This window comes from Schistocerca nitens, chromosome 11 (assembly GCF_023898315.1).
Source record: "Schistocerca nitens isolate TAMUIC-IGC-003100 chromosome 11, iqSchNite1.1, whole genome shotgun sequence".
Taxonomy (NCBI): domain Eukaryota; kingdom Metazoa; phylum Arthropoda; class Insecta; order Orthoptera; family Acrididae; genus Schistocerca; species Schistocerca nitens.
The window spans coordinates 161000047-161026271 of NC_064624.1; the positions used below are offsets into that span (position 1 = coordinate 161000047).

The 26225-nt window shown below is 39.0% G+C and overlaps 1 long non-coding RNA gene across 2 annotated transcripts in view; it reads right to left on the minus strand.

The window, feature by feature from the left end:
* Positions 1-599: 599 nt before the first annotated feature.
* LOC126212939 (uncharacterized) overlaps positions 600-26225 on the minus strand; it is a 33402-nt gene continuing 7776 nt past the window's right edge. For both annotated transcript variants that reach the window (XR_007541011.1, XR_007541010.1), the window contains exons 3-5: positions 18248-18391; positions 7094-7331; positions 600-1850 (exon numbers count right to left, since the gene is read on the minus strand). This is a non-coding gene — a long non-coding RNA (uncharacterized LOC126212939). The remainder of the gene's footprint in view (positions 1851-7093; positions 7332-18247; positions 18392-26225) is intronic.

The following is a 26225-nucleotide window of genomic DNA, read 5'->3' on the forward strand; positions in this document are numbered from 1 at the left end:
AGGGGGAGAACAGAGAGCACACAAAATTATTTTTTTTTCTTTAAAGTAGATTTTTTTTTAAATTTTATTGTTTCTTAAACACTTAGTCACATTTACAGAATATTACACAAAATAAAGCTTTCTTTTCAATAAAGAGACTAATGTATTAGCTCTTTACACAGATACAAATCTCTCCTGAAAGACTAATGTATTTTGGGAATTCTGAAACATTGTTGCCAACTTTTCATTATTCTTATCAAGTGTGTAACATTATGATAACTGGTATGTGTTTTCCTATAGATGTAAATAAGTGCTTAACTCAAAATGGATAAAAACTGACTAAGTGAATTTTGAATGCCTTGTCTGAAAATTTCAAATTTGAAAGTACACTGAATTGGACCATAACCAGAGTTTGGAATTGTATCAACAAAGTGTGTAACTGATAAATTTATACCTACGTGGCATTATATGGTTTTGATTTCTGATTTCTTCTATAAACCATATGATACAAGCAATTTATAAAATACAGGTGTGAAAAACATGGAAGTGTGAATGTGTTTTAAATTTCACTATACGAATTTCTGGTTTATGACTGACTGTTTTTTTTAAAAACAGTCAGTCATAAACCAGAAATTTGTATAGTGAAATTTAAAACACCATTGCTATTCATGTACTTCATCAAAATATTTTTCAGGGTTCTAATGGAATATTTGGCTTTTAGAGTCCTTTTCGGTAAAATTTTAAGGTTACCTGTGGGATTATTTTTTCTTTTATAAAATGTAAGGAATGAGTATTTTGGAAAATGTTTAGTTGGAGGATGTACAGATACTGATACAGTATCGGATCTTGGCCTGACTCACCTTCGTCCAACTGGAGCCCACAGGCTGCACAGTGATACTCCATCATCTGAGTATAGGAGCAGTTTTGGCACCTGCCAATATGGTGTGTGGCAGTCACTCATTCAGCAGCAGGTAACTGGTGTAGTTAACTCGAAGGTCTCAGGAGAGTGGGATGAGGTAAGTGTGGAAAGCAACTGCCAACACTGAAAATCACCAACTCTTGTTCGGTTTGCATGAAATGAGAAACTGTATGATACTTTAATGGCAATGAGGCTAAATCTAAAAGAAATAGCCAATTTGAATAATGTTATGAAACTGTGTCAGTGTTAATGTGTTGTGGATGAACTTAAGCCATCACAGAGACATTTCCTTAGAACAGAAAGTATAATAAATTTAATTTCTAACGAGAAATTGTTTCCAATTTCGAGAGACATTACTTGACATTTTTCTGACTTAATTATATGGAGTAGTGGGAGTAGGTGTTTGATAGGGCATATGTTATTTTGGCAGATGGTTACAGACCTCATTCATTTGATATGCACACCTAGGAAGTGGAACTACCCAACAGTGCAGTCAAAATTGGGAATCCAATGCCAAGTGAATATGACAGCAACCCAGTATTCAAGAAGCAGTCTTAATCCAATTACAGGGTGGGGGCCTCACAATGTGTAAAGTATCATGTTGATACCTTTAGTTTATCAAGAGAGGTCACTGCAAGTAGGTTGCAAGGCCTGTTCATATTCTACTCAAAAAAGTCAGCAAATAATAGGTGGTAATCCAAGTCAAGTGGAATAGTACAAGAATATTGGAAAATTACTTATATGATAATTTCCAGAAAACTCACAATTTACGCCAATGATGTTTTCTCTCTTTGCATGCAATATACCAGCGATGTGAACTGAATCTGGAAGCGGATGAAACTGAGAATACTCTAACCTCAGTATTCTCAGTTTCATCCACTCTCAAATTTTGTTCAGGATTCTCCTTGATACAATCAGTAGTCCATGAGACTCCAAATGGAACTTCAAGAAACTGAAAAAGTAAACAGTAACTCAATTAAAACTACCTTTACGCTTCTGTACATATTAAACAGACCTTAATACTTCACTTTTTATCAATATCATCCAACTTTAAGAGCTTCTTAACACTCAAGCACAAAGAAAAAATATTATTTGTCAAGCAGCTTTTCTACAAACACACATCCACACGATTTCACCCTCTGCTACATGTCACTATGGACTTTACAGAAGATCAGATAGTTCCTCATACTAGACAATATATTTTGCGACAATTACTGACCTCACAGTTTGCATTCGGTTACAGTGTTTATCACTCTAAAAATTATAAATTGTATAATAATAAATAAATGTATGACAAATGGCTACTAGATGAGATAGAACAACACTTTAAGAAGAACATATTGCAGGATATCAGCCACCCAATCTTTGCTTCAAGAAACCAGATGGTTCACTAGAAACTAACACTAAGAATAACTGCCAAATCCTCGCAGACTATTTTAACAAACTTCTCAACTGCAAAAGACCTACAGAGGATATTCACTACGAGACGTCTACACCAAATCCTGACACTAAACTGCCAACCATCAACGAAATAGTAGAAATTATCAAGACACTGAAAAACAATAGAGCCCCATGAGAAGATGGAATTATTGCAGAACTATGGAAACTAAATGATGAAAGATTAACAGGAAAAATTCACAAAATCATATTAAACATTTGGGAAACAGAACAGATCCCTTCTGAATGGAAATGCGCACTCATCCATCCACTCCACAAAAAAGGGGACAAAACTGAACCAAATAATTACAGGGGTATCTCACTTGTACCAGTCACATATAAAATCCTATCAAAAGTTCTCATGAATAGATCAGAAGAACAAGCTGACCCACAAATAGGAGAATACCAGGCTGGTTTTCGCAAGGAACGATCATGCATAGAGCAGATCTGGAATCTGAAAATGATTCTCCAGATGAGAAACACCCGAAACACAGTGGTTACTTTTGTAGATTTTAAAAAGGCCTACGACTCAATAGACAGAGTAGCGCTCTGCAAGACGCTGGAAGAATTCAGCATTGACATAAAGACAAGAGCCATCATTAGGGAAACATTAACTGACACAGTCTCCAAGGTTAAATTTATGGGGGATATCTCGGAACCATTTGAAATCCAAACTGGAGTGCGACAGGGTGACGGACTTTCACTATTACTCTTTAATATCATTCTTGAAAAAATCATCAGGACATGGGAAAAAGAAGTCAAAGGAATCCAAATTGGCATTAGAAAAGATAACAGATTCAATGTGAAGTGTTTAGCTTTTGTGGATGACCTTGGAATCCTCACAAATAATAGAAAAGAAGCCACTAACGCCATAGAGAAGTTACACGAAATTGCACAAAGAACTGGCCTGCAAATCTCATATGAGAAAACCCGGTACATAGAAAGAGTGCCACAACACAAATTGCCTATTGTGACAACTCATGGGTAAATCGTACAAGTACCACATTTTAAGTACCTGGGAGAAATCATCCAGCCACCAGGGATCAACCTAAAGGCCAATGAGGAAAGAATAAAAAAACTACAGAAAGCATATAAACTCACGTGTAACTATTATAACAAAAAGTCCATATCCATTAACGCAAAATTGAGGCACTACAACACTGTCGTACTTCCGGAGGCACTGTATGCATCTGAAACAACACAAATAGGTCGGCAAACTAAAATCAAAGAAATAGCGAAACAAGAAAGGAAAATTCCAAGGAAAATTTTTGGCCCGATACAAGAGCAAGGAATCTGGAAGAAGAGACCAACATCAGAATTATATAAATACACAGACAAGATTATGGATACAATAAGGAAAAGAAGAATGCAGTTCTACGGACATATCCACAGGATAAATGAAAACAGAATTTCAAAGCAAATTCTTAAAGTCATCAACTCAGGCAGGGGAAACACAAAATGGATAAAAGAAGTTGAAGAGGACCTCAGACAAGCACACATAACAGTAAACGATGCAGAAAATAGAACTGAATTCAGGAACATCATAAAAAAAAACATAAATTTGACACCACAACACAGAAGAGACCAGGATGCAAATGGACAGCGGAGCGAAAGAAACAACACAGTGAACACATAAAGAAAATTTGGGCTCAGAAGAAACATAAACAATCATCATAAAGGAATTCAAGTTCAAACGCTCTCTTAAATGGGAACAATCGAAAATAATAATAAATAAATGTATATGTACCTGCTGTATATTGAATACGAAATCACTTTTATCTATCTCTTTGTCATCTATTTTGTAATCAAAGTATTCAAGGTGGTTATCAGCTGTCATCAAAAGTGAAAGTAGATAAATCATAATGAAAAATAAGATAAATTTATTCTGTAGTAGGATCGATCACACACCTCAGTGTGCTAGACTGTAAAATTACACAGTGTGCCATCATGCTATTTTGCAAGCTGTGATCATTTTAATAAATTTCATCCAGTCAACACTTCTCAAACTAAAGCTAACAGAATAAACAGTTTCGGGGTGATATAGCTGGCGCTTTAAACCACATCAGCTTTCACTCTCTGTTCTTCTACCCTACTTGTCAGAGTTAGTTTGCTAGCTGTAACGTCCAGCCCCATATGATGTAAGCTGTGAAGTTCTAGCGAAGTTGGCATTTCCTCTTACCCTTCATAATGATGCAAAAAATGCTGCCAAGTAACATTTTTATCCACACTGTCTAGGTGTATATGTATTGTGCACACTTTGCTGCTTTTTATTTGGGGTAGGTAGTTCAATTCCATTCATCTCAGAAACGTGTCATTCCTTCCATAATTTGCACATCATCAATTTGCTCTTTTACCGTATTTACTCGAATCTAAGCCGCACTTTTTTTCCGGTTTTTGTAATCCAAAAAACCGCCTGCGGCTTAGAATCGAGTGGAAAGCAAGCGGAAGTTCTGAAAAATGTTGGTAGGTGCCGCAACAACTAACTTCTGCCGTCGAATATATGTAGCGCTACACAAGCATGCTTTGTGGGCACAAAGATAAATACTGGCGCCAAAACCTCTGCATCAGTAAATAAATTTAAAAAAAAAAGGTGAAGACGAGCTTTTTTTTTTTTCTCCGCCCCGAGTTTCGACCACTGCATTTTCATACATTATCCAACGAAGTAAATACAAATTCCGTATTGTTCATCTTCGAATGTAGCAGAATTTCAGTTTACTACGAAAATCCGACTGGCAAGACTGTTAGGGATGTTTGTCAATATGGCCAACTCTACGTTCCGAGTTTTTTCCTACCTGTGAGAAGAGATGGTTGCTAATAGGAACCTGATGAAATGTGAATCACATGCACTATTCTCTTCACCATAAGAATAATACGAATATAAACATTTTGCCATGTATTCTTTCGTGTTTGCTGCTATCTCATTTAAATCCTGTCTGGCTAATAAACTACGAAACTAGAGTGAGACAACAGCAAACGCGGAAGAATATACGTATCGTGTCATGTTTGTATTCGTATTATTCTTATGCCTAATAGTGATACAGCCAGAAATGAAGCACGGCAACTGACTAGATTTTAAATGTAAGATGACTAATTTCTGTGCAGAATTTGATGTACTAAAGAAGCGGCCGCAAAGATTTTCAAACGGAGAAAAATTTTCGCTAAACTCTCGTTCAGAACATGTTCTATCATACGCAGTCTATTATTTGGTTCTTGTTGATCATTATCAAAGAAAGCAGCACTGTAAGTAACAACAAATAGCAGTCTCTTGCCATTGTTTCGCTAATGAGACGATTCCTCTTTTTTTTTTTAAGCGGCGGTAGCGCGCACAAAAGCAAGTCATGCCGCGAGCGGCGACAGGCCGTAAACACGCACTATCAAAATGCGACAAACAATGTATGACACAGTACAGTAATGCATTTTCAGCTTAGAGTGACAAACACCTATAACAAAGAAAACGGCACTTATCACATCAAAGCAAAATAAGCAATCGATTCAAACCAGACGAAGCACGTGAAAAAGGAAGGGGACCCGTATAAATACGGACGGAGCACCTGACGCATAGCAATGGCTACCAGGTAAAGCTTAACTGCTAAGCTTACGACTCGAACCAAACTACTGTAGCTGTATCGTCTTTCATTCGACCTAAATTGTGTCTCATATTACAATGGACCAACTTTGTTTCGATTTGGAGGTGCGGCCTAAAACTTTTCTCTCCCCTTGAATTTCGAGTCTCAAATTTCAGGTGCGGCTTAGATTCGGGAAATTTTTTTTCCCTTTATTTCGAGTCTCATTTTTCAGGTGCGGCTTAGATTCGAGTGCGGCTTAGATTCGAGTAAATACGGTAACATTTGCTTTCCACATTCTGTCACCTTTCCATCAGCACTGCCACTGCTTTCACCTTCTCACAGATAAACAATTTTGACTTTGTTGATAGAAGTTTCCAGTTCCTTGTAACAATACATATTACTTTCAATGGAGCATGGCTGCATCTAGTCACAGTGCTAAGTTGATTCACAATAGTGCCAGTTGTAAATTTCTTTCTTTGCCAAATAACACACAGCTTCATTTATTTGAGGAGTAGTTAAAACTTTATGATTAGCCCTTAGAACAAGTGCACAGCAAGCCACTCTGCCTGCAAGGCAGCTATTGGGTGGGTTATGTAGATGAGTAGTAGCCATGATAGCCACTGCTAGGTCCAAGACAGAGTAACAGCGGATGGTGACTACAAGATGCTGCGAAACGATTCATTCTAGACAAACCCTGGCGTTCAATATCTTAGTTGAAACAATGAGACAAGTTAACTTGGATCTTCCCAATATCTTCAGGTTATTAGCATTACGGAAATACTGTTGACCCAAGAACAAAATAAGTGCTACGTATGACCAAATGTGCTCTGCTGTTGGGTACTAAAAATAAAAAAAGTAGACAAATTGCTGTGGAGTATGGAGGGCACCTGAACTGGTAGTTCATTCACCAATTCCTTCTCTAACATCACCAGGGACAGCAGTCAGCTTCTCACACTCTGCTTCCAGTTTGGCATTCAGTAGCATGTTCACACAATTCTGACAATGAAAACAAAAAACGAATTGCTGGTACTACATTTGGCTGTAGCAAACTACAAAGGAAATAAATCTCCACCACATTTTAAAGTTACAGATGCAAAATACAGACAGTGGCAGACAACCCAAAATTAGCATATTCGACACTCAAATGTTTGAAAATATGCAAGGAAGAAAACCAGAAAATTGTGGCACTTACTGAAAAACATGACATGTTTGGAGGCCATCTTCAGTGACTGACACATTTCATCATTACACATTTCATCATTACTTGTACATGGCAGTTTCTTTTGGTCCTATTGCAGGAGCACAAGTTTTATTTGATGGAATAATTGTGATCAACAAGGGTCCTTGCAGACAGGTCCTCTTCAGTCTTCTTACAGAAATGGAAGTACGTGCGCATATAACAAATTTCCTAAACTGGTATGAAGTAATTCCTGGAAAGGGAGGAAAAAGAAACACTGAAACGGAATGCAGAGTGTGTATTCATGAGGTTATCAGCTTGATTCTCACCACTAGTAAATGATATACTTTTATTTATAATTTCAATAACAATAATATGGAAATATTAATTAAAACATTGGATCATAATTTTGAATGAAAATCAGATCTAGTGATTAATTACGGGTCACATGAAAATGCAAAAAACATTTTTATCAAGTTGCTGAACAATATTATCGATGCATATACACTACTGGCCATTAAAATTGCTACACCACGAAGATGACGTGCTACAGACGCGAAATTTAACCGACAGGAAGTAGATGCTGTGATACGCAAATGATTAGCTTTTCAGAGCATTCACACAAGGTTGGCGCCGGTGGCGATACCTACAACTGCTGACATGAGGAAAGTTTCCAACCGATTTCTCATACACAAACAGCAGTTGACTGGCATTGCCAGGTGAAACATTGTTGTGATGCCTCATGGAAGGAGGAGAAATGCTTACCATCATGTTTCCGACTTTGATAAAGGTTTGTAGCCTATCGTGATTGCGGTTTATCGTGTCGCGGCATTGCTGCTTGGGTTGGTCGAGATCCAATGACTGCTAGCAGAATATGGAATCGGTGAGTTCAGGAGGGTAGTAGGGAACGCCGTGCTGGATACCAACAGCCTCGTATCACTAGCAGTCGAGATGACAGGCATGGCTGTAATGGATCGTGCAGCCACATCTCGATCCCTGAGTCAACAGATGGGGACATTTACAAGACAACAACCATCTGCACGAACAGTTCAACGACATTTTCAGCAGCATGGACTATCAGCTCAGAGACTGTGGCTGCGGTTACCCTTGATGCTGCACCACAGACAGGAGTGCTTGCGATGGTGTACTCGACGACGAACCTGGGTGCACGAATGGCAAAACGTCATTTTTTTCAGATGAATCCAGGTTCTGTTAACAGCATCATGATGGTCGCATCTGTGTTTGGTGACATTGTGGTGAACTCACATTGGAAGCGTGTATTCATAATGGCCATACTGGCATATCACCTGGCGTGATGGTATGGGGTGCCATTGGTTACACGTCTCGGTCACCTCTTGTTCGCTCTGAACAGTGGACGTTACATTTCAGATGTGTTAGGACCCGTGGCTCTATCCTTCATTCAATCCCTGCGAAACCCTACATTTCAGCAGGATAATGCACGACCGCATGTTGCAGGTCCTGTACGGGCCTTTCTGGATACAGAAAATGTTCCACTGCTGCCCTGGCCAGCACGTTCTCCAGCTCTCTCACCAATTGAAAACGTCTGGTCAATAGTGGCCGAACAACTGGCTCGTCACAATATGCCAGTCACTACTCTTGATGAACTGTGGTATCATGTTGAAGCTGCATGGGCAGCTGTACCTGTACATGCCATCCATGCTTTGCTTGACTCAATGCCCAGGTGTATCAAAGCCGTTATTACGGCCAGAGGTGGTTGTTCTGGGTACTGATTTCTCAGGATCTATGCACCCAAACTGCGTGGAAATGTAATCAAATGTCAGTTCTAGTATAATATATTTGTCCAATGAATACCCATTTATCATCTGCATTTCTTCTTGGTGTAGCAATTTTAATGGCCAGTAGTGTAATTCTATTCTTTTACAACAAAACATGGATGGAAAAATGGACAAGAATGTTAGAAGAGGACAGTGAAGGGAACAAAAAAGTACTTTACACCATGGTAAGAAATAAGAGGAACGACAGAAGCGAGTGCCTGAGGATCATGGATAATAATGGAAGAGTTGTGGAGGAAATGCATGAGCTCAAAAAGATTTGGAAGGAGTACTTTGAAGATCTGTTGAATGCCGCCAAGCGGGTAACTAACAGCGATGGAGAGCCTAAGGCAGCAGACGATTATAATAGTGGGGAAATTGATGATCTAACTTGGAACGAAGTGGAAGAAGCCATAAAGAGGATGAAAGGGGGCAAGGCACCAGGTTGGGACGAAGTAACAGTGGATATGATATGAGCAGCAGGAGAAGTAGGAACCCAGTGGCTATACAGAGTGCTGAGGGTGGTGTGGAAGGAGAACAGAATTCCTGAGGATTGGAAGAAAGGAATTATAGTCCCGATCTTCAAGAAAGGGGATAAAAGGAGATGTGAGAACTACAGAGGAATCACCCCGCTATGCCACTGTGGAAAAATCTATGAAAAGATCCTGGAGAAGAGAATAAGAAGCAGTATTGAAAGTAGACTGCGAGAGGAGCAGTACGGTTTCAGACCGGGAAGATCAACAACGGACCTCATATTTGCGGTAAGGCAACTGCAGGAAAGGCACTATGAGTACGGGAAGGACTTAATCGTGGCCTTTTTAGATATTGAGAAGGCGTATGACAGTATCTGTAGGGACAAGCTCTGGGATGTGCTGAACGCAAAACGGATAGATGAAGAGATAACACGAAAAGTAAGAAAAATGTATGAGGGAAGTGAGAGTTGTGTGAAAGTGGGGAGGGAACGTACTGCACGGTTCAAGCTGGAAAATGGGCTGCGACAGGGAAGTGCACTTTCGCCTTTATTGTTTATTATTGTTATGGATGAAATCCTACATCAAGTATCAGATGCAATTGGAGATCATAAAATGAAAGCAGTGCTTTTTGCCGATGACCTGATGTAATGGGGAAATTGCGAGAAGGAGGTGCAAAGGCAGTTAGATGCATGGGAGGCAACGGCAGCACAATATGGAATGCATTTCTCTGCAAAGAAAAGTGAAATAATTGTCACAACAAGGAAGAAGAATAGGCCAAATGTGGATATAACTTGTGGAGGGGAAAAACTACAAGTGGTAGAGAACTTCAAGTACCTGGGAAGCGTGATTGAAAGTAAGGGGGAAAACGCAATGGAAATAAATGAAAGGTGCAGAAAAGCAGGGCAGTTCTACAAATGCATTAGGGGGCTTATTTGGAGCAAGGAGGTGCCACAGAAATCCAAGGGAATTATATACCGAACCTACTTTGTCCCCATATTGGCATACGGAAGTGAGACATGGGTAATGCACAAAAGTGACAAAAGTAGAATACAGGCTAGTGAAATGAAGTTCCAGAGGAGCAGGTCGGGTGTAACAAGACGAGACAGATTGCGAAATGTGTATGTGAGGGAAAGACTAAAGGAGGAACCAGTACAGGACAGGATAGAAAAATCAAGACTGCAGTGGTATGGACCCATGAAGAGAATGGATGAGGGAAGAATTCCAAAGAGGATGTTTGATCTGCAACTGGAGGGGAAGAGGCCCAGAGGAAGACCAAGAGATAGATGGGTGAAGGGAGTGAAGGAATGTGTGACGAGAAGAGGAGAGAACTGGACGAAGGTGGAAGAGGGGGAATGGTGGAAAGACAGAACACGATGGAGAGGCTCGTGTTCCCGACAGACCCAGCCAGTGGCTGGAAACTGTCCAAGATGGTGATGATGACAACAAAACATTTCAAATGCCTGCACCAAATTATAATTTACTTTCATGTGATTTGTAATTTGAAATAAAATTGCTACTTTTATTACACATCATTCCATTCAGCATGGCCTGAAATACTGACAGTTATTTGTTATTTAACATCTACTACAGTTCATGTTGTATGATACTGGTTGCAATGGGAGAAAAGCACTGGAAACCTGTGCTATGTACTGTTTGCAGGCCAATATGTGAGGCACATGAAAATTTAGCTTCCCTAGTGTAGCCTAGCACTACTTCAAACACTACCAAAACAGCATGTACAGTATACACAATACGGAGAGCTACACAACCACCTCCAGTTGAGATGCATAAAGATGTTGCAGGTGTGTGTGAACTTGTTATCTGTGAGAAACACTGCATATTTAGCAATGACTGCTATGTCACTTACAGGTCTCAACTATATGGGGGCTGTTAACTATTGTTTCTCCCCTCTATTAAGTTAATGACACCAATTTTTCAGAAAAGTGTAATACAGGAGCCTTTCGAAATAAGGATGTTAGAAAACATAATAAACTGGGATGGAGAGTTCAATTTAAGGAATGCTTGGGATTTGGCACTCAATTTACTACAATCTTGCCACCAGATCTGAGAAATGCTGACAGAGAATATGTCTGTTTCATGGAATATCAGTGCAGGCTCAGAAAAACAAAGGACCATGAAAGGGCATAGAGGGTACTGTGAATCAAACTCTGCTATAAACAGCAGCATGAGAGCAACAACAGTCCATAGTCTGGTTATAGTCCAGGCGGCAAGAAGGCAACAGTGCATCTTGCAGTACCTGAGGATGACAGCTGGGTAGTCTGTCAAAATATCATGCAAGAAAGTTGAATCAGCAACTGTGCTGACCGCTCAGAAGTGCACCATAAAGAGAAAGAACAGAAAGATATGGTTTTTTTTTTTTTTTTTTTTTTTTTTTTTTTTTGGCATGAAACCAACTCTTGATTGTAAACGTTATGCCAAATACTTTTGAATGAAAGTTTCAGAGAAAAACTGAACACTATCCTCTATACTGTCAAATTTTATAGTTCAGTATAATAACTGTAGTGATTTGATGACATAATATGGCATACTAACTCATTTAAACTCTTACCATACATATCTAAATCTGGATAACACTTTATATTCATGGTTGATTAATTCAAGTCCATTCTATCAAAACTGACTTTGACCACCTACTGTTTCACAGCAACCCTTTCATGTAACTGAAAGTGGAACAAAGGTGTTGAAAGTTATCAAACTCAAGCAGAATATTTGCAAAAAAGGGACACTTTTAGAGTGTGTACTCATTTATTTAACAGTTACATGTTACATCAATAGTGTGTGTGCATGCTGTCACTATCATTCAATTATTCAGTGCTGCATGGCACACTTTCTATTACAACTGGGCAAATATTTTCAGATGCACTTACTCTCCTGACCCCACACACTACTGTCTGTTTTTGGTGACATCAAGTAGCCTTCTCCACAGTATTCTGTCACTGGCACCTTCTACTTTTATACTCTGCAAACCACTGTGAGGTGCGTGGCATAGAGTACCTCCCATTGTACCAGTTATTAGAGCTTCATCCCACTCCATTCACATATGGAGTGCAGGGAAAATGATTGTTTGAATGCCTTTGTGCATGCAGTAATTATTCTAATCTTATCCCCACAATCCCTATGTCATCATTTAAAGTCAGTTCTTGCAACATTGTTGACAGACTTTCTTGGGACAGTTTACGTCTATCTTCATGAGAGTTTCGGTTCAATTCCTTCACTATCTCTGAGACATTCTCCTCTCCTCTATATATGTTCAATGTCCCTGTTAGTCCTATTTGGTATGGGTCCCACACACTTAAGCAATATTCTAGAACTGGTCACACGAGTGATTTGTAAGCAATCTCCTTTGAATACTGACTATGCTTCCCCAGTATTTTACCTATAAACCGAAGTCTACCGCATGCTTTACTCGTGACTAAACCTATGTGATCATTCCATTTCATATCCCTACAAAGTGTTACACACAGGTATTTGTGCGAGTTGGCCGATTCCAACAATGCCTCATTGATATTTTAGTTAAGTGAAGTGCACAGTCTTACATTTCTGAAGATTTAAAGCAAGTTGTCAATCACTGCACCACCTTGAAATCTGATCAAGTTCTGGCTGAATATTTATGTACCTTCTATCACATAGTACTTAATTATATATAACACATCATCCACAAAAAGTCTGGGCTTACTATCAATCTTGTCTGAAGGTCATTAATATGATCAACAGGGCACACCTGAAATTATTTCTACATCTACTAATGACTCTCCACCCAAGGTAACATGCTGCATTCTCCCTGCCAAAAAGTCCTCAATTCAGTCACAAATTTCACTTGATACCCCACACAACTGTCCTTTTGACAATAAGGTAGGTGTGGTACTGAGTCAAATCTTTTTCAGAAATCAAGAGATATCTGAATGCCTTGATCCAAAGCTTTCAGTATGTCATGTGAGAAAAGTGCGAGTTCAGTTTTATATGATTTGGTTTTTGAAATCCATGCTGGTTGACATCAAGGAGGTCATTCTGTTCAAGATACCTCTTTCTGTTTGAGCTCAGAATATGTTCTAAGAGCCTACAACAAATTGATGTCAAGGATATAGGATGGTAGTTTTGTGGATCACTTCTACTACGCTGCTTGTAAGTGGGCGTGACCTGCGCTTCTTTCAAAGAACTGAGCATGGTTTTTTATTCGAGGGATCTACAATAGATTGTAGTTAGAAGAGGGGCTAACTCACTTGCAAATTCAGAAAAGAGTCTGATACTGATTCCATCAGGCCTTAGAGCTTTGTTCAGTTTTAACAAATTCAGCTGTTTCTCTACACCACAACACTAATACTTATTTCATTCATCTTTTCAGTGGTACAAGGATTAAACTGCGGCAATTCTTCTGAATTTTCCTTTGTAGTAAAGGAACATTTGGAAAGCAAGTTAAGCATTTCAGCTTTTGCTTTGTACCTTCAATTTCAGTTCGTACCTCATTCACCGGGGACTGGACAGCAACTTTGGTGGCACGACATCCTTTACATATAACCACAATTTCTTAGGGTTTTGTGAAATATCATCTGACAATATTCTGCTATGGTAATCACTGAAGGCACCCCACAATGCTCTCTTGACAGCCAAATGCATGTCATTCAGCAACTCTCTATCGATAGCCCTAAGCTTTGTTTTGCACCTATTGTGCAATAACTCTGTTTCTTGAGAAGTTTCTTTACAGTGACGGTGCACCATGGAGGTTACCTCCCACTATGAATGTTCTATTGACTATGTATCTATCCAGTGCATGGTCAACTATTCTTTTCAGCTTGAGCCATAGTTCCTCTACATGGTACTGCCCCGTGTTGAAAGTTTCAAGTTCCTCATTGACGTATTCACCACTAATTTTTTTATCTACTGTACACACACACAAAAACAAAGATGATGTGACTTACCAAATGAAAGTGCTGGCAGGTCGACACACACACAAACATACACACAAAATTCAAGCTTTCGCAACAAACTGTTGCCTCATCAGGAAAGAGGGAAGGAGAGGGAAAGACGAAAAGATGTGGGTTTTAAGGGAGAGGGTAAGGAGTCATTCCAATCCCGGGAGCGGAAAGACTTACCTTAGGGGGAAAAAAGGACGGGTATACACTCGCACACACACACACATATCCATCCACACATATACAGACGCAAGCAGACATATTTAAAGACAAAGAGTTATATATATATATGAATTCACGGTGTTCTTATTTCAATTTCCAGGAGTGTATATATATATATATATATATATATATATATATATATATATATATATATATATATATACTCCTGGAAATTGAAATAAGAACACCGTGAATTCATTGTCCCAGGAAGGGGAAACTTTATTGACACATTCCTGGGGTCAGATACATCACATGATCACACTGACAGAACCACAGGCACATAGACACAGGCAACAGAGCATGCACAATGTCGGCACTAGTACAGTGTATATCCACCTTTCGCAGCAATGCAGGCTGCTATTCTCCCATGGAGACGATCGTAGAGATGCTGGATGTAGTCCTGTGGAACGGCTTGCCATGCCATTTCCACCTGGCGCCTCAGTTGGACCAGCGTTCGTGCTGGACGTGCAGACCGCGTGAGACGACGCTTCATCCAGTCCCAAACATGCTCAATGGGGGACAGATCCGGAGATCTTGCTGGCCAGGGTAGTTGACTTACACCTTCTAGAGCACGTTGGGTGGCACGGGATACATGCGGACGTGCATTGTCCTGTTGGAACAGCAAGTTCCCTTGCCGGTCTAGGAATGGTAGAACGATGGGTTCGATGACGGTTTGGATGTACCGTGCACTATTCAGTGTCCCCTCGACGATCACCAGTGGTGTACGGCCAGTGTAGGAGATCGCTTCCCACACCATGATGCCGGGTGTTGGCCCTGTGTGCCTCGGTCGTATGCAGTCCTGATTGTGGCACTCACCTGCACGGCGCGAAACACGCATACGACCATCATTGGTACCAAGGCAGAAGCGACTCTCATCGCTGAAGACGACACGTCTCCATTCGTCCCTCCATTCGCGCCTGTCGCGACACCACTGGAGGCGGGCTGCACGATGTTGGGGCGTGAGCGGAAGACGGCCTAACAGTGTGCGGGACCGTAGCCCAGCTTCATGGAGACGGTTGCGAATGGTCCTCGCCGATACCCCAGGAGCAACAGTGTCCCTAATTTGCTGGGAAGTGGCGGTGCGGTCCCCTACGGCACTGCGTAGGATCCTACAGTCTTGGCGTGCATCCGTGCGTCGCTGCGGTCCGGTCCCAGGTCGACGGGCACGTGCACCTTCCGCCGACCACTGGCGACAACATCAATGTACTGTGGAGACCTCACGCCCCACGTGTTGAGCAATTCGGCGGTACGTCCACCCGGCCTCCCGCATGCCCATTATACGCCCTCGCTCAAAGTCCGTCAACTGCACATACGGTTCACGTCCACGCTGTCGCGGCATGCTACCAGTGTTAAAGACTGCGATGGAGCTCCGTATGCCACGGCAAACTGGCTGACACTGACGGCGGCGGTGCACAAATGCTGCGCAGCTAGCGCCATTCGATGGCCAACACCGCGGTTCCTGGTGTGTCCGCTGTGCCGTGTGTGTGATCATTGCTTGTACAGCCCTCTCGCAGTGTCCGGAGCAAGTATGGTGGGTCTGACACACCGGTGTCAATGTGTTCTTTTTTCCATTTCCAGGAATATATATATATATATATATATATATATATATATATATATATATATATATATATATATATATATATATATCGTTCTGCTTGTTTTAGTCATCCTTTTCACTCTGGTAATCATTGTTGCCACAACCACATCATGGACACTGATACCAGTTTCAATGTGGTCATCCTCTATTCATTGACATTATATCCAATACATTTCTGTCATGAGTGGGGTTCCAAACTATCTGTTCTATGTAGTTTTCAGAAAAGGCATTTAGCAAATTTTCAGCTGATGTCTTATCATGCCCACCACTAACAGAACTGTAATTTTGCCAATTAATTGTTGGATGGTTAAAGTCTCCACCAATGATTACTGTATGACTGGGAAACTTCCATACAAGTCAACTGAGGTTTTCTCTAAAGTTTTCTGTTACATCAGGAGATGAGTCTGGTGAGCAATAGAAGGTTCCAATTATCATTTTATGCCCACCTCTGATACGGAGTCTTGCCCAAACAATCTCACATGCAGCTCTAATTTCTATATCAATGGATTTGAGTTTCTTGTCTACTGTGACAAACAAACCGCCTATACTTCTGATTTGCCTTGCCTTTCAATATACATTTAAATTTTCCCCAAAAATCATACTGCTATCAATTTTAGTTTTCAACCAGCTTTCTGTACCTATTATTCTGTGAGCTTCATTGCTTTTTAGGAGTGCTTCAAACTCCGGCACTTTGTTCTCCAGCAGTTAACCATTAGGATTTTAATACTCTCACCTGTGGAAGGCATTTCTTTCAAACTTACACTGATACTTCATAGAGTTATTGTTATATGGAATGGATTCAGAATCACCCAATCTAAAAGCCCTTGTGCACACCTCACACACAGCCAGCTACCTAAGTAGCAGGTGCCAATGTATAGTGCACAGCTGACCCACATAGTGGGGCCTTACAGTTCTCAACCCTACATGCAAGTCCAGGAAGTTGCAACCTACCTTTCCACAGAACCTTTGAAGTCTCTGGTCAGTCCTTCCATCAAACCTTACAGGCAAAGGGCCACAATCACTTCTGTGGACAATGCTGCAAATTGTGAGCTTCACTGACACTCCATCTCAACCTTCTCTGCCTGTCACTGGAATGACCCAATGGTGACAGCCACCATTTGTTCCAATGTGCACTACAATCTGCAGTTGGTTGCACCCTGTTCCCTCAAGGGCTGCTGGAATAACCTGTTCAACATGTTGAATGAGGCCCCCAGGCATAAACACTGAGTGCATCTGGTATTCTTTCCTGTCCCTTGCTACAATTTCCCTAAGGTGTACAATCATTCACCAAATGTTTGAACTGACAATGACTAATAAGACTCTTACCATTTTGTGTTTGCCTCCTCTTTACACTGGACAAAACAGGTGACAAACTGACTCAGTTTCAGTTCCAGTGAAAGACAGTTAGGGGGATTTGTACAACAACCTGAATCCTCCCTGGTTGTCCACCCTGTACAGGATGCCTAGATCTACCATTGGCATGCCACCCACAGTCAAGTGGATGCGTAATTACAGATTCTGTACTTTCTTCAGAGGAGACAGGATCCACAGGAGAGCATTGTATTTGAGATACCTCTTGGGGGCTCTTTCAACACACACCAACTGCCAACTGTTTGACAGTCACGGCGATTTTCAGCTGCTTATGAATGCCAACCAACTCATCCCGTGTTCGAGAACAGCATTCAAAATAAGGCTGCATTTTGCTTGGGCAATGTATAACAAGGCTGTGAACAATTAACTTTAAATTAAGCCCACTGATTATCTGTTGAGCTAGAAAGTTGCTAAAATTATGCAAAGGACAATGTTAGCTTCCAAAAATTCTCAAAAACACATGTATATTTGTGTTGATATATAATGAAATTCAGAAGTGGTGTATTCTTTGGCTGAACTGTTAACCACAAACGCTGATTTGCTATGAACTAAATTATGTATCCAAAACACTTGTACCGCTAACTTACGAAAATATAGTTTTGTAAGCATCCGAAAATTCTGAAACTAACCTATTTCTCATGCAACTGTAGAATGAAATTAGGGAACAATTGTTTGGCATGAGCATAGGCCTTCTGTTCTCAAAACTTTTCGTGGACCACAATTACATTTAAGCCTATGATTGACAATAGCAGTACAAGTTTATTGTGGAACCTTCTTACCTTGCTACAAGTTTCAGAAAACCCTTGGTTACTTTATCTCTCCATCTGATCTGCAAAACGGTTTTCATCCTTCAGGTTTCTTCTCTAATGCTTCTCTCAATCTTGATACCACCTCTCTTTTGACATGGCTCATGTACTGGTCCTCTGGAAATGAGTAATATTTATTTATGGTTGACATGACATGTTTAAAGAAACTGTTATTCTGTGTGCAAAAGAATATGTGAAAATGTTAATTATCACACTGTGTGTAGTATCAATATTGCAAGATAATCTATGTTTTGAGAACAACGAAACAATAGAAACAGATTTTCTGAATTATTTTACTTTGGTTCAAATCTTCATATGAGAAAACATGGCTGGAAATGTACGTATCTAGTAATGTATTTCTGGATATACGCTGTCATTTATAACCAAACCATTTATTTCAGTAGTGGTATCATCCCTATATGTGTGACAATTTAATTGTACTCTTTTTTAGAGATTAACGTGTGCTACAGCTTGAGTTGTAATTTGAATTGTTGGCCGACTTTTGGAAGATGGCAGATTCTTGATCAAATTACTCCAATAGTAAGTGGAGTGAAGCAAAATGGAGAGGGTTTACAATTAATTCTTGAGCATAAATACTGAATTCTATCTTTTGTTCAAGTGATGAGATCTTCACAGTTCAGAAAGTTATCACCTTTGAATTAACAATAGGTGTACCATGAAAAAGGTGTCTCTCCATGCAGATCTGCAAAAGTATAAATTATCATTCAAGTGAAAAGACGTTGAATTACAACCCTGAGATATTTCTAAATGTAAAATATCACGCTGCTTCACACCGAGCTGTTACTAATTTAATTTTATGTCTATATAGACATTCCAAAGTAATTTATTTATTGGGTACTTGAATATAGAAAGCCCTAACAATATCAAAAATAATAATACTTGTCCATGATAAGAAGTTGCTGTGAATGTTTTGTGTAGCCTTGTGTGTTCTTACAATGCATTATTAACAGCGCAACTACACATACACACCCAATACATGGAAAAAAATAAATAAAAATAAATAAAAATCGCTACACTGGCCCATCTCAGTCTCCTTGTCTTGGTCTCTTGTTCATAACATACCTCCCCCTCAGCTCCCTGTTCTTTCTTTTTCCAGCCTCCTCACTCACAGATCTATCCAAATATCTTGTGCTGGATTTTATTTCCAACCCTTCATCTTTCTTTCTGTACAATTATCTTCTCCCCATATTTATGCCCCACATAACAATACTGCTCCGATTATAATTTTATGTATTCTCATTTTGGTCCCTCTTTAAAAACTTCAGATTGCTGTGGTCTGCTGAGTCAATATGATGTTCTGGATGCTGCTTTTGTCTACTCTTCTACTTCTTGTTTTCATCATTTCTGTTATTTACTACAACACCAAGATATTTAAACTGTAATGCTTCTTCCAAAATGTGGCTGTAGATCTGCAAAGATGCCCCCTTTTTCGTCTTTTACATTCTTTCAACTTTTTCTGGAAGAGCTGTCTTGCCAATATTTTCAGGCCATCTAGATTTTCATCAATTAATGCTACATTAGCTGCAAAGGCAAGTACATTTATTTTCATTATGCTTATCCATTACGAATATTTTAGAACCGTGGCTGTATATTGAATGTTAATAAGTTATACACAACTGCAACCAGTCACTTTTTTTCAATAATAATGCTTTATTACATGAACCGGTTTTCGAACCCTTTCAGGTTCATCTTCAGATGATTTCGGGAGGATCCGGGAAGTTACATCATTACTGGTAGTAGCATAATGCTGGATGCTGGTTCTATGGCAGAAAGATGGGTCACACTTTAATGTATCGCCATGACTATAGCTTATCTGTGTGACCCATCTTTCTGCCATAGAACCAGCATCCAGCATTATGCTACTACCAGTAATGATGTAACTTCCCGGATCCTCCCGAAATCATCTGAAGATGAACCTGAAAGGGTTCGAAAACCGGTTCATGTAATAAAGCATTATTATTGAAAAAAAGTGACTGGTTGCAGTTGTGTATTACTTATTTACATTTATTTTTATCCCTATACTAATTACCTCTTCTCCTTCACTTGTTGCACATTCAATACATCCCAGCCTTATGCTGAACAAGAGTGGTGATATTCCATATCCTTGCCTGATTACCATTTGTATGTCAAAAAGCAATTAAATACTCTCTATCCACTTTCATGGTCCCTTCTGAGCCATTCTGTACAACTTCTACAAGTCCTATAATTTTCTTTGGTTTTCCAAACCTCTGCATTTTCTTCCTCAAATTTTCTGTTTTATGCTATTGTAGGCTTTCTTAAAATCAACAAACAATATTGTTACTGTTTTGTTGTATTCTCAATATTTCGCTATTATTCATTTTAGAACAAATATGTGATCTGTGGTAGATCAATCCTTCATAAATCCTGCTTGTTTCTCATCCATTATCTCTTTAAATACAGTTTCAATCTTTTCTGGAGAACCTGGAGAACACTTTATAGGCTGTGCAAATATCTTCAGGCAGTGTAAATTATTGTATGCAAGATCTGCCTGTTATGCAAACCACAATACATTTCAACACCTCTGTTCCATTACCTGTGAGTTTTCTTTATTCAAATCTAGAAATGTGAATATATTTTGAGTGATACCAAAACTGCAAAAATTAGGCCTAAAGAACATTTTTTCATTTTGTCACTATTTAAATTTCATATTATACACTTCTGCAAGACCATTTGTACATTATCACGTACTGGTCGTGAGTCATCTGCAGACAAAAGATGTTAATGTGAATTTAGTTGGCAGGTAAACACAACACTTCATGTTTAAACATAATTTTATTGTGCCAATATATTTCAAGCATGTACTTTCAGTTACTTACATTTTGCTTAGGGATATCCATTTGCTTTTGTGCTCCCATGGGTTATTGAGAAGAACAACTTCTCCTTCCAATATTATATTTTACGAATGTTATTGTTGTTTCAAACTTTATTGACAGCAAACGTATTATGGGAGACAATGTACTGTAAGGCTGTCGCCACAATGCCTAAATATTTAAACAGTTGTAAGAGGTTCTAGAGTGAACAATGCACTATCCTTACTACATACTTTTGTGAACCAAACACTTTCTTTTTCAATAACAGGTTGCCTAAGTACATGATGTCAAACATTAGTGAGTGACAATTGGAAAAATATGTGAACTTTCTGACATTTTCATCCCCAAAATTTGATGTTATCCATAATGCAACACTGCAGAGATTTGATGTTTAATTATAAAACATGTGACTTCTAGATCAGGTTCCCAATTTTCCATTCCATTTACTGATTTCACCTTGTGAATTATTTCTGATGGTGTGGCAGGCCTTGTGCAGTACTGCGCTGCATGTATTGTGATTTAGCTAAACTCTCTCCATGTGCAGAGAAACAGTTATTAATTTTAAAATAAAATTACATTTTCAAGTGTTGAACCTTCTTCATTAATGATGGCAGGTCATTTACAGGTAATAAGAGCAGCATAACACCCGAATTGATTCCCATTCTGAAGAAGTTGTTTCCTTGTGCACACTCCAGGATTTCTTAATGTGACACACTGAATCCTTTTATTTACACATGGAAGAGAGGAGGAGATGTTAAACAGGAGCACAGGTTCGGATTGGGAAATGAGAGAGGAGGAAGTTGGCCATGCCATTTCAAAGAAACCATCCTGGCATTTGCTTTAAGTGATTTAGGGAAAGCACAGAAAACCTTGATCAGGATGGCTGAACAGAGGTTTAAACCGTTGTCCTCCCAAATGTGAGTCTGGTGTGCTAACCAATGCACAATATTTGAGCTTCTCTAGGGGAATACTGCAATGGCTTATTTTTTTGTACTTTCACTCCCTGCAATTATCTGGGATTATCTTCTGATGCAGTGCACGTCAAACAAATAAAATATTTGTTCAGCAGAAGTGAGCAGTAATAATAAGTAAAGCATGCAACACCACATTTTTCAGGAGCATTTTTACAAATGTTCAAATTCCTGTGTTCATTTCTCAACACATCTACTCCATAATGGTTTGTGCCACTGACAACAAAAGTGAGACTCAGCATAAAGATGGTCTATACAACTACAATAAAATGCACAAAAATAATTTTCATGTAGACTTTCTAGGAGTCAGAGTGAAGTTTGGTGCAAGAGCATACAAGTAACATAAAGCAAGAAATTGGGAACCAATAAGTTCAAAAGAAAATTAAAACAACATGAGCTACCATTTCTAAATAGATTAAGGGATTGAGAAGTTCTGGTAGCTACATAGCAAGTAATGGTGTTACTTGTACAAATAAGTGGTAATGTACTGGAAAAAAGACTCAGTGTCAAAGATGGACACAATAATATCCTCTCAAAAATTGAACTGTAAGAAAGTAAATATTACACCACATAGCAAAATTGAGGAAGCAGCTTTTTTTATCAGGTATCAGTCTTCTTTCCAATTTAATTGATTAAATTTAGATGGCATTAGCATGAATATTATGAAATTGAAGGCAATACTATAGAAATGGAAGAGTAAGTAGCTGAAGATGACATCAGAGATACAATAAGAATTTGACAGAGCACTGTAAGATCCTAGCTGAAACAAGGACTCTGGAGAAGATGACATTGCCTTAGAATTAGTGAGATCCTTCAGAGCTTTGTTTTGTCAGAATCTCAATAAGGTCATTTGTTTACACTGGAAATTTCTAGAAGGTGTAACTACAAAATTAACTTCAGGCATTCTGAGTCTGGCATCTTTGATAACATGATTCCCTAAGATCCAACATGAGTTTAATGACATCTGATGTCATGAAACATTTCAAATTGTTAATTTGGCTTTACATGAAATAATCAAATTTTAGTGATTAATTTGCTAATTAGTTACAAGCTGGAATTTGATGCCAACAGTTGTGAAATCTTCACTTATTTTTTTCAAAAGTCACAGTTTTCCTATATCCTTCATCAAATTGCTGAGTCCAAAGTAATGCTACTGCTAATTACAGATTCTGGCTAATTACATTTACCTTGAGGCAGGTAAGCTAATTAGTTATACTATATTGTGTACATAATGTATGCATTAGCATCTGATCAAAAATTATGAAGCAAAAGATGTTTCATTACACACTGTGTTCAGTGTAATGTGGATCGGGTGGTATATTGAAAAGCTTCCTTCAACGGTACCTAACAGTTCATAAAGCATCTCCCGTTACGCTCTATTGCAAGTTCCAAGATCGACTGATGTACAAATCTTCAGAACTGGCTTTCATCCTTTCCAGAATTTTCAATTAATTTTATACCGCTATTATCTTAAGCTTATTTTGTACTGATAGATTTGACCCACCCTATTACCATATTTAACGAATGTCACATACATTTGCTTTCCTCCATCTCTGCCACAGAGCCGGTTTAGGATCACAGTTGTAGTACTGCAGCTGAAATTCATCCCAACCTGGTCACTTCCCCTGTACTAGTTCCAATAAAGCACTTTTATCCACACTGAAATTCAAATGGTAAATGGCAAAATAAAGCTACCACAATACTTCCACAACAGAGCATAATGTGAATGCTGAAATTAATATGTTTGGCAAGCCCAGAGTGTCCACAAGTAGACTGCTCGTGAGGCTAATTCCATCAGCCCTGGTTGGCTGCCGTGTAACAAAGCTCATGGCATCCAGTGTGTCTAAACCCCTGCCGATGCTGACCACCCTCCCAATGTTTGTATCTGGTTGGATTTCAAGTTATGTGTAAGTGTAGTCTTGTAATTTATACTGACAACTGCTCTGGTTTTCAGCAATCTCCTTTCAAATTTGCAAACATTATTTATCAATGCTGGTAGCAGCTTTGAACAAACATGTCAATAGTAAATGTGTCACCTCTTAACATTGCTACAAGTTGGCTGCCAAAAGAGAAATTGATTTTTTAATCAATCACAGTACATGCATACAGTTAATTAATGTTTACTAGTAAGATTTGTCTGAAATCAAAATCATCTGCTGTTGGTCCCTCTCAGGGCTCATTTACATATTTAATTTTAACTCTTACTGTTAAGATCACTATGAAAATTACCGCACACACCAATGAAAGTCTCTTCAAGCTTCTTCCCAAAATAATTACTTTAAATCTCAACAAACATATAACGTTTATAAAGAAGTCACAAGTCACTTACATAGCATGTATACAATGTGATAATTCACTACCTAGATCTGTTTTGTAACATTTAACCACAAACATTCATTTAAAATTTATCTTCATTCTACATTGCACATTAAAGATGATTTTTAATAAGAAGCCAATCAGATCAAGATAAATGCAACTTTTATGCAAACATATCGGCTAACCAGTTAGTGGTACATTATAAATTTATCCTACCCTACTAAACATTAGGTATAAACTCTATCCTCTACCCCATGTGAGGTTCAACATATGCTATACTTTATTCACTGTTGCATGTAAGATAAAAAATTAAATGAATTTTTTTATTATACTGCATTATTGGCATCTAATGCTGTCAAACAGACCTGACCTCTTTGCAAATATCCACACAAACTGGCTTCACTGACCACAAATAGCTGTAGCAACAATAATTAGCAAAGTACAAAGGTCAGCTAAATCAAGTTGAATAATTTATATGTGCAGACAGGAGCACTTAGAACTATGGCTCAAGTTAAAAGAAAACTTGACCATGCACTGGATAGATATGTACCTAGCAGAACAGTTCCTGATGGGAAGGACCCTCCATCGCAGACAGTTAAGGGGAGCCGGATGTGGCCAAATCCAAAAAATTACGATTTTTTTTTTTTTTTTGCTACCGAAAATTAATTGGAACATTCCTCTTTAATGTAAACTTTGAATTATTGTTCTACTCGCCCTAGAAGTGGAGTTATTACCATTTTCCCCCACGCCTGCAGAGAAAATGGGCGGCCGCTGAATGCATCTAAAACCTCTCGTGACTACCTGGCGAACTGCTTGGGATTTTCTCGGCCTGTTACGCATACAGCGCCTTATGTTACGCATACAGCGAGTGTGCAAGGGTTGGCTACATTGTTTTCTGTGACAAATATTATCCGTATTTCCTTACAGCTTACTCCTTTTTTCCTCAGAATTTCGAACATCTTGCTCCATTTAATATTGTCATACACTTTTGTTCTGGTTACGATGCCACGTTTTAGTAACCGTGTATATAAGAAGAGGAAGAACGTAGGGAAAAGAAAATTAACACTAATACCAAGTTGCGATACTACAATGAATAAGAGCGCGGAACATCGTCTCTTTTCTGTTTACAGTTTCGAATTAGTTCAGTGTTGCGCCTGTTGTTGGTAGTATTATACTTCTTGTGTAAAGCGGGTAATATGCAGTATGTACAACAATCAGGAGGGAACAATAAAACCAATTTTTCATGACTTAGCACAGCCAGAATTGTTACACAAATGTCTACACGGAAAGACGCAGAATCCTAATGAGAGCGTAAACAATTTGATTTGGAAAGTGATTCCTAAAAGGGTGTTTGTAAGCATAAAAACACTGCACTTTGGCATTTATGATGCAATAGCAACCTACAACCAAGCGAACAGTGTGAAGTTCTGAAGGCATTAGGATTTACAGCTGGGGTGAACACTGTACGAGCATTAAGAAATATTGACAGAGAAAGGATAAGAGGGGCGGAAAGAAGAGAAAGGCATAAGAAGTATGATGGAACAACAGGCCAGAAAGGAAGACAGAAGAGGAAGCTTTTGGAGGATGAAGAAGAAGACCCTGATAATCCAGCCTAAAGTGCAGGAATGTATTGAGAAACTTTGATAGCCATTGCCCGTAAATTAGAATTTTTCGAATATGAGGAACATTTTCTCAAAATCCACTCAAGCTAGAGAAATGAAATTTTTATGCAGCACTCCTAGTGGTCAAACTTACATTGTAACACAGCCATTTGGCAATATGTTCAGTAGTTTCATTTCAGTTTAATTATAA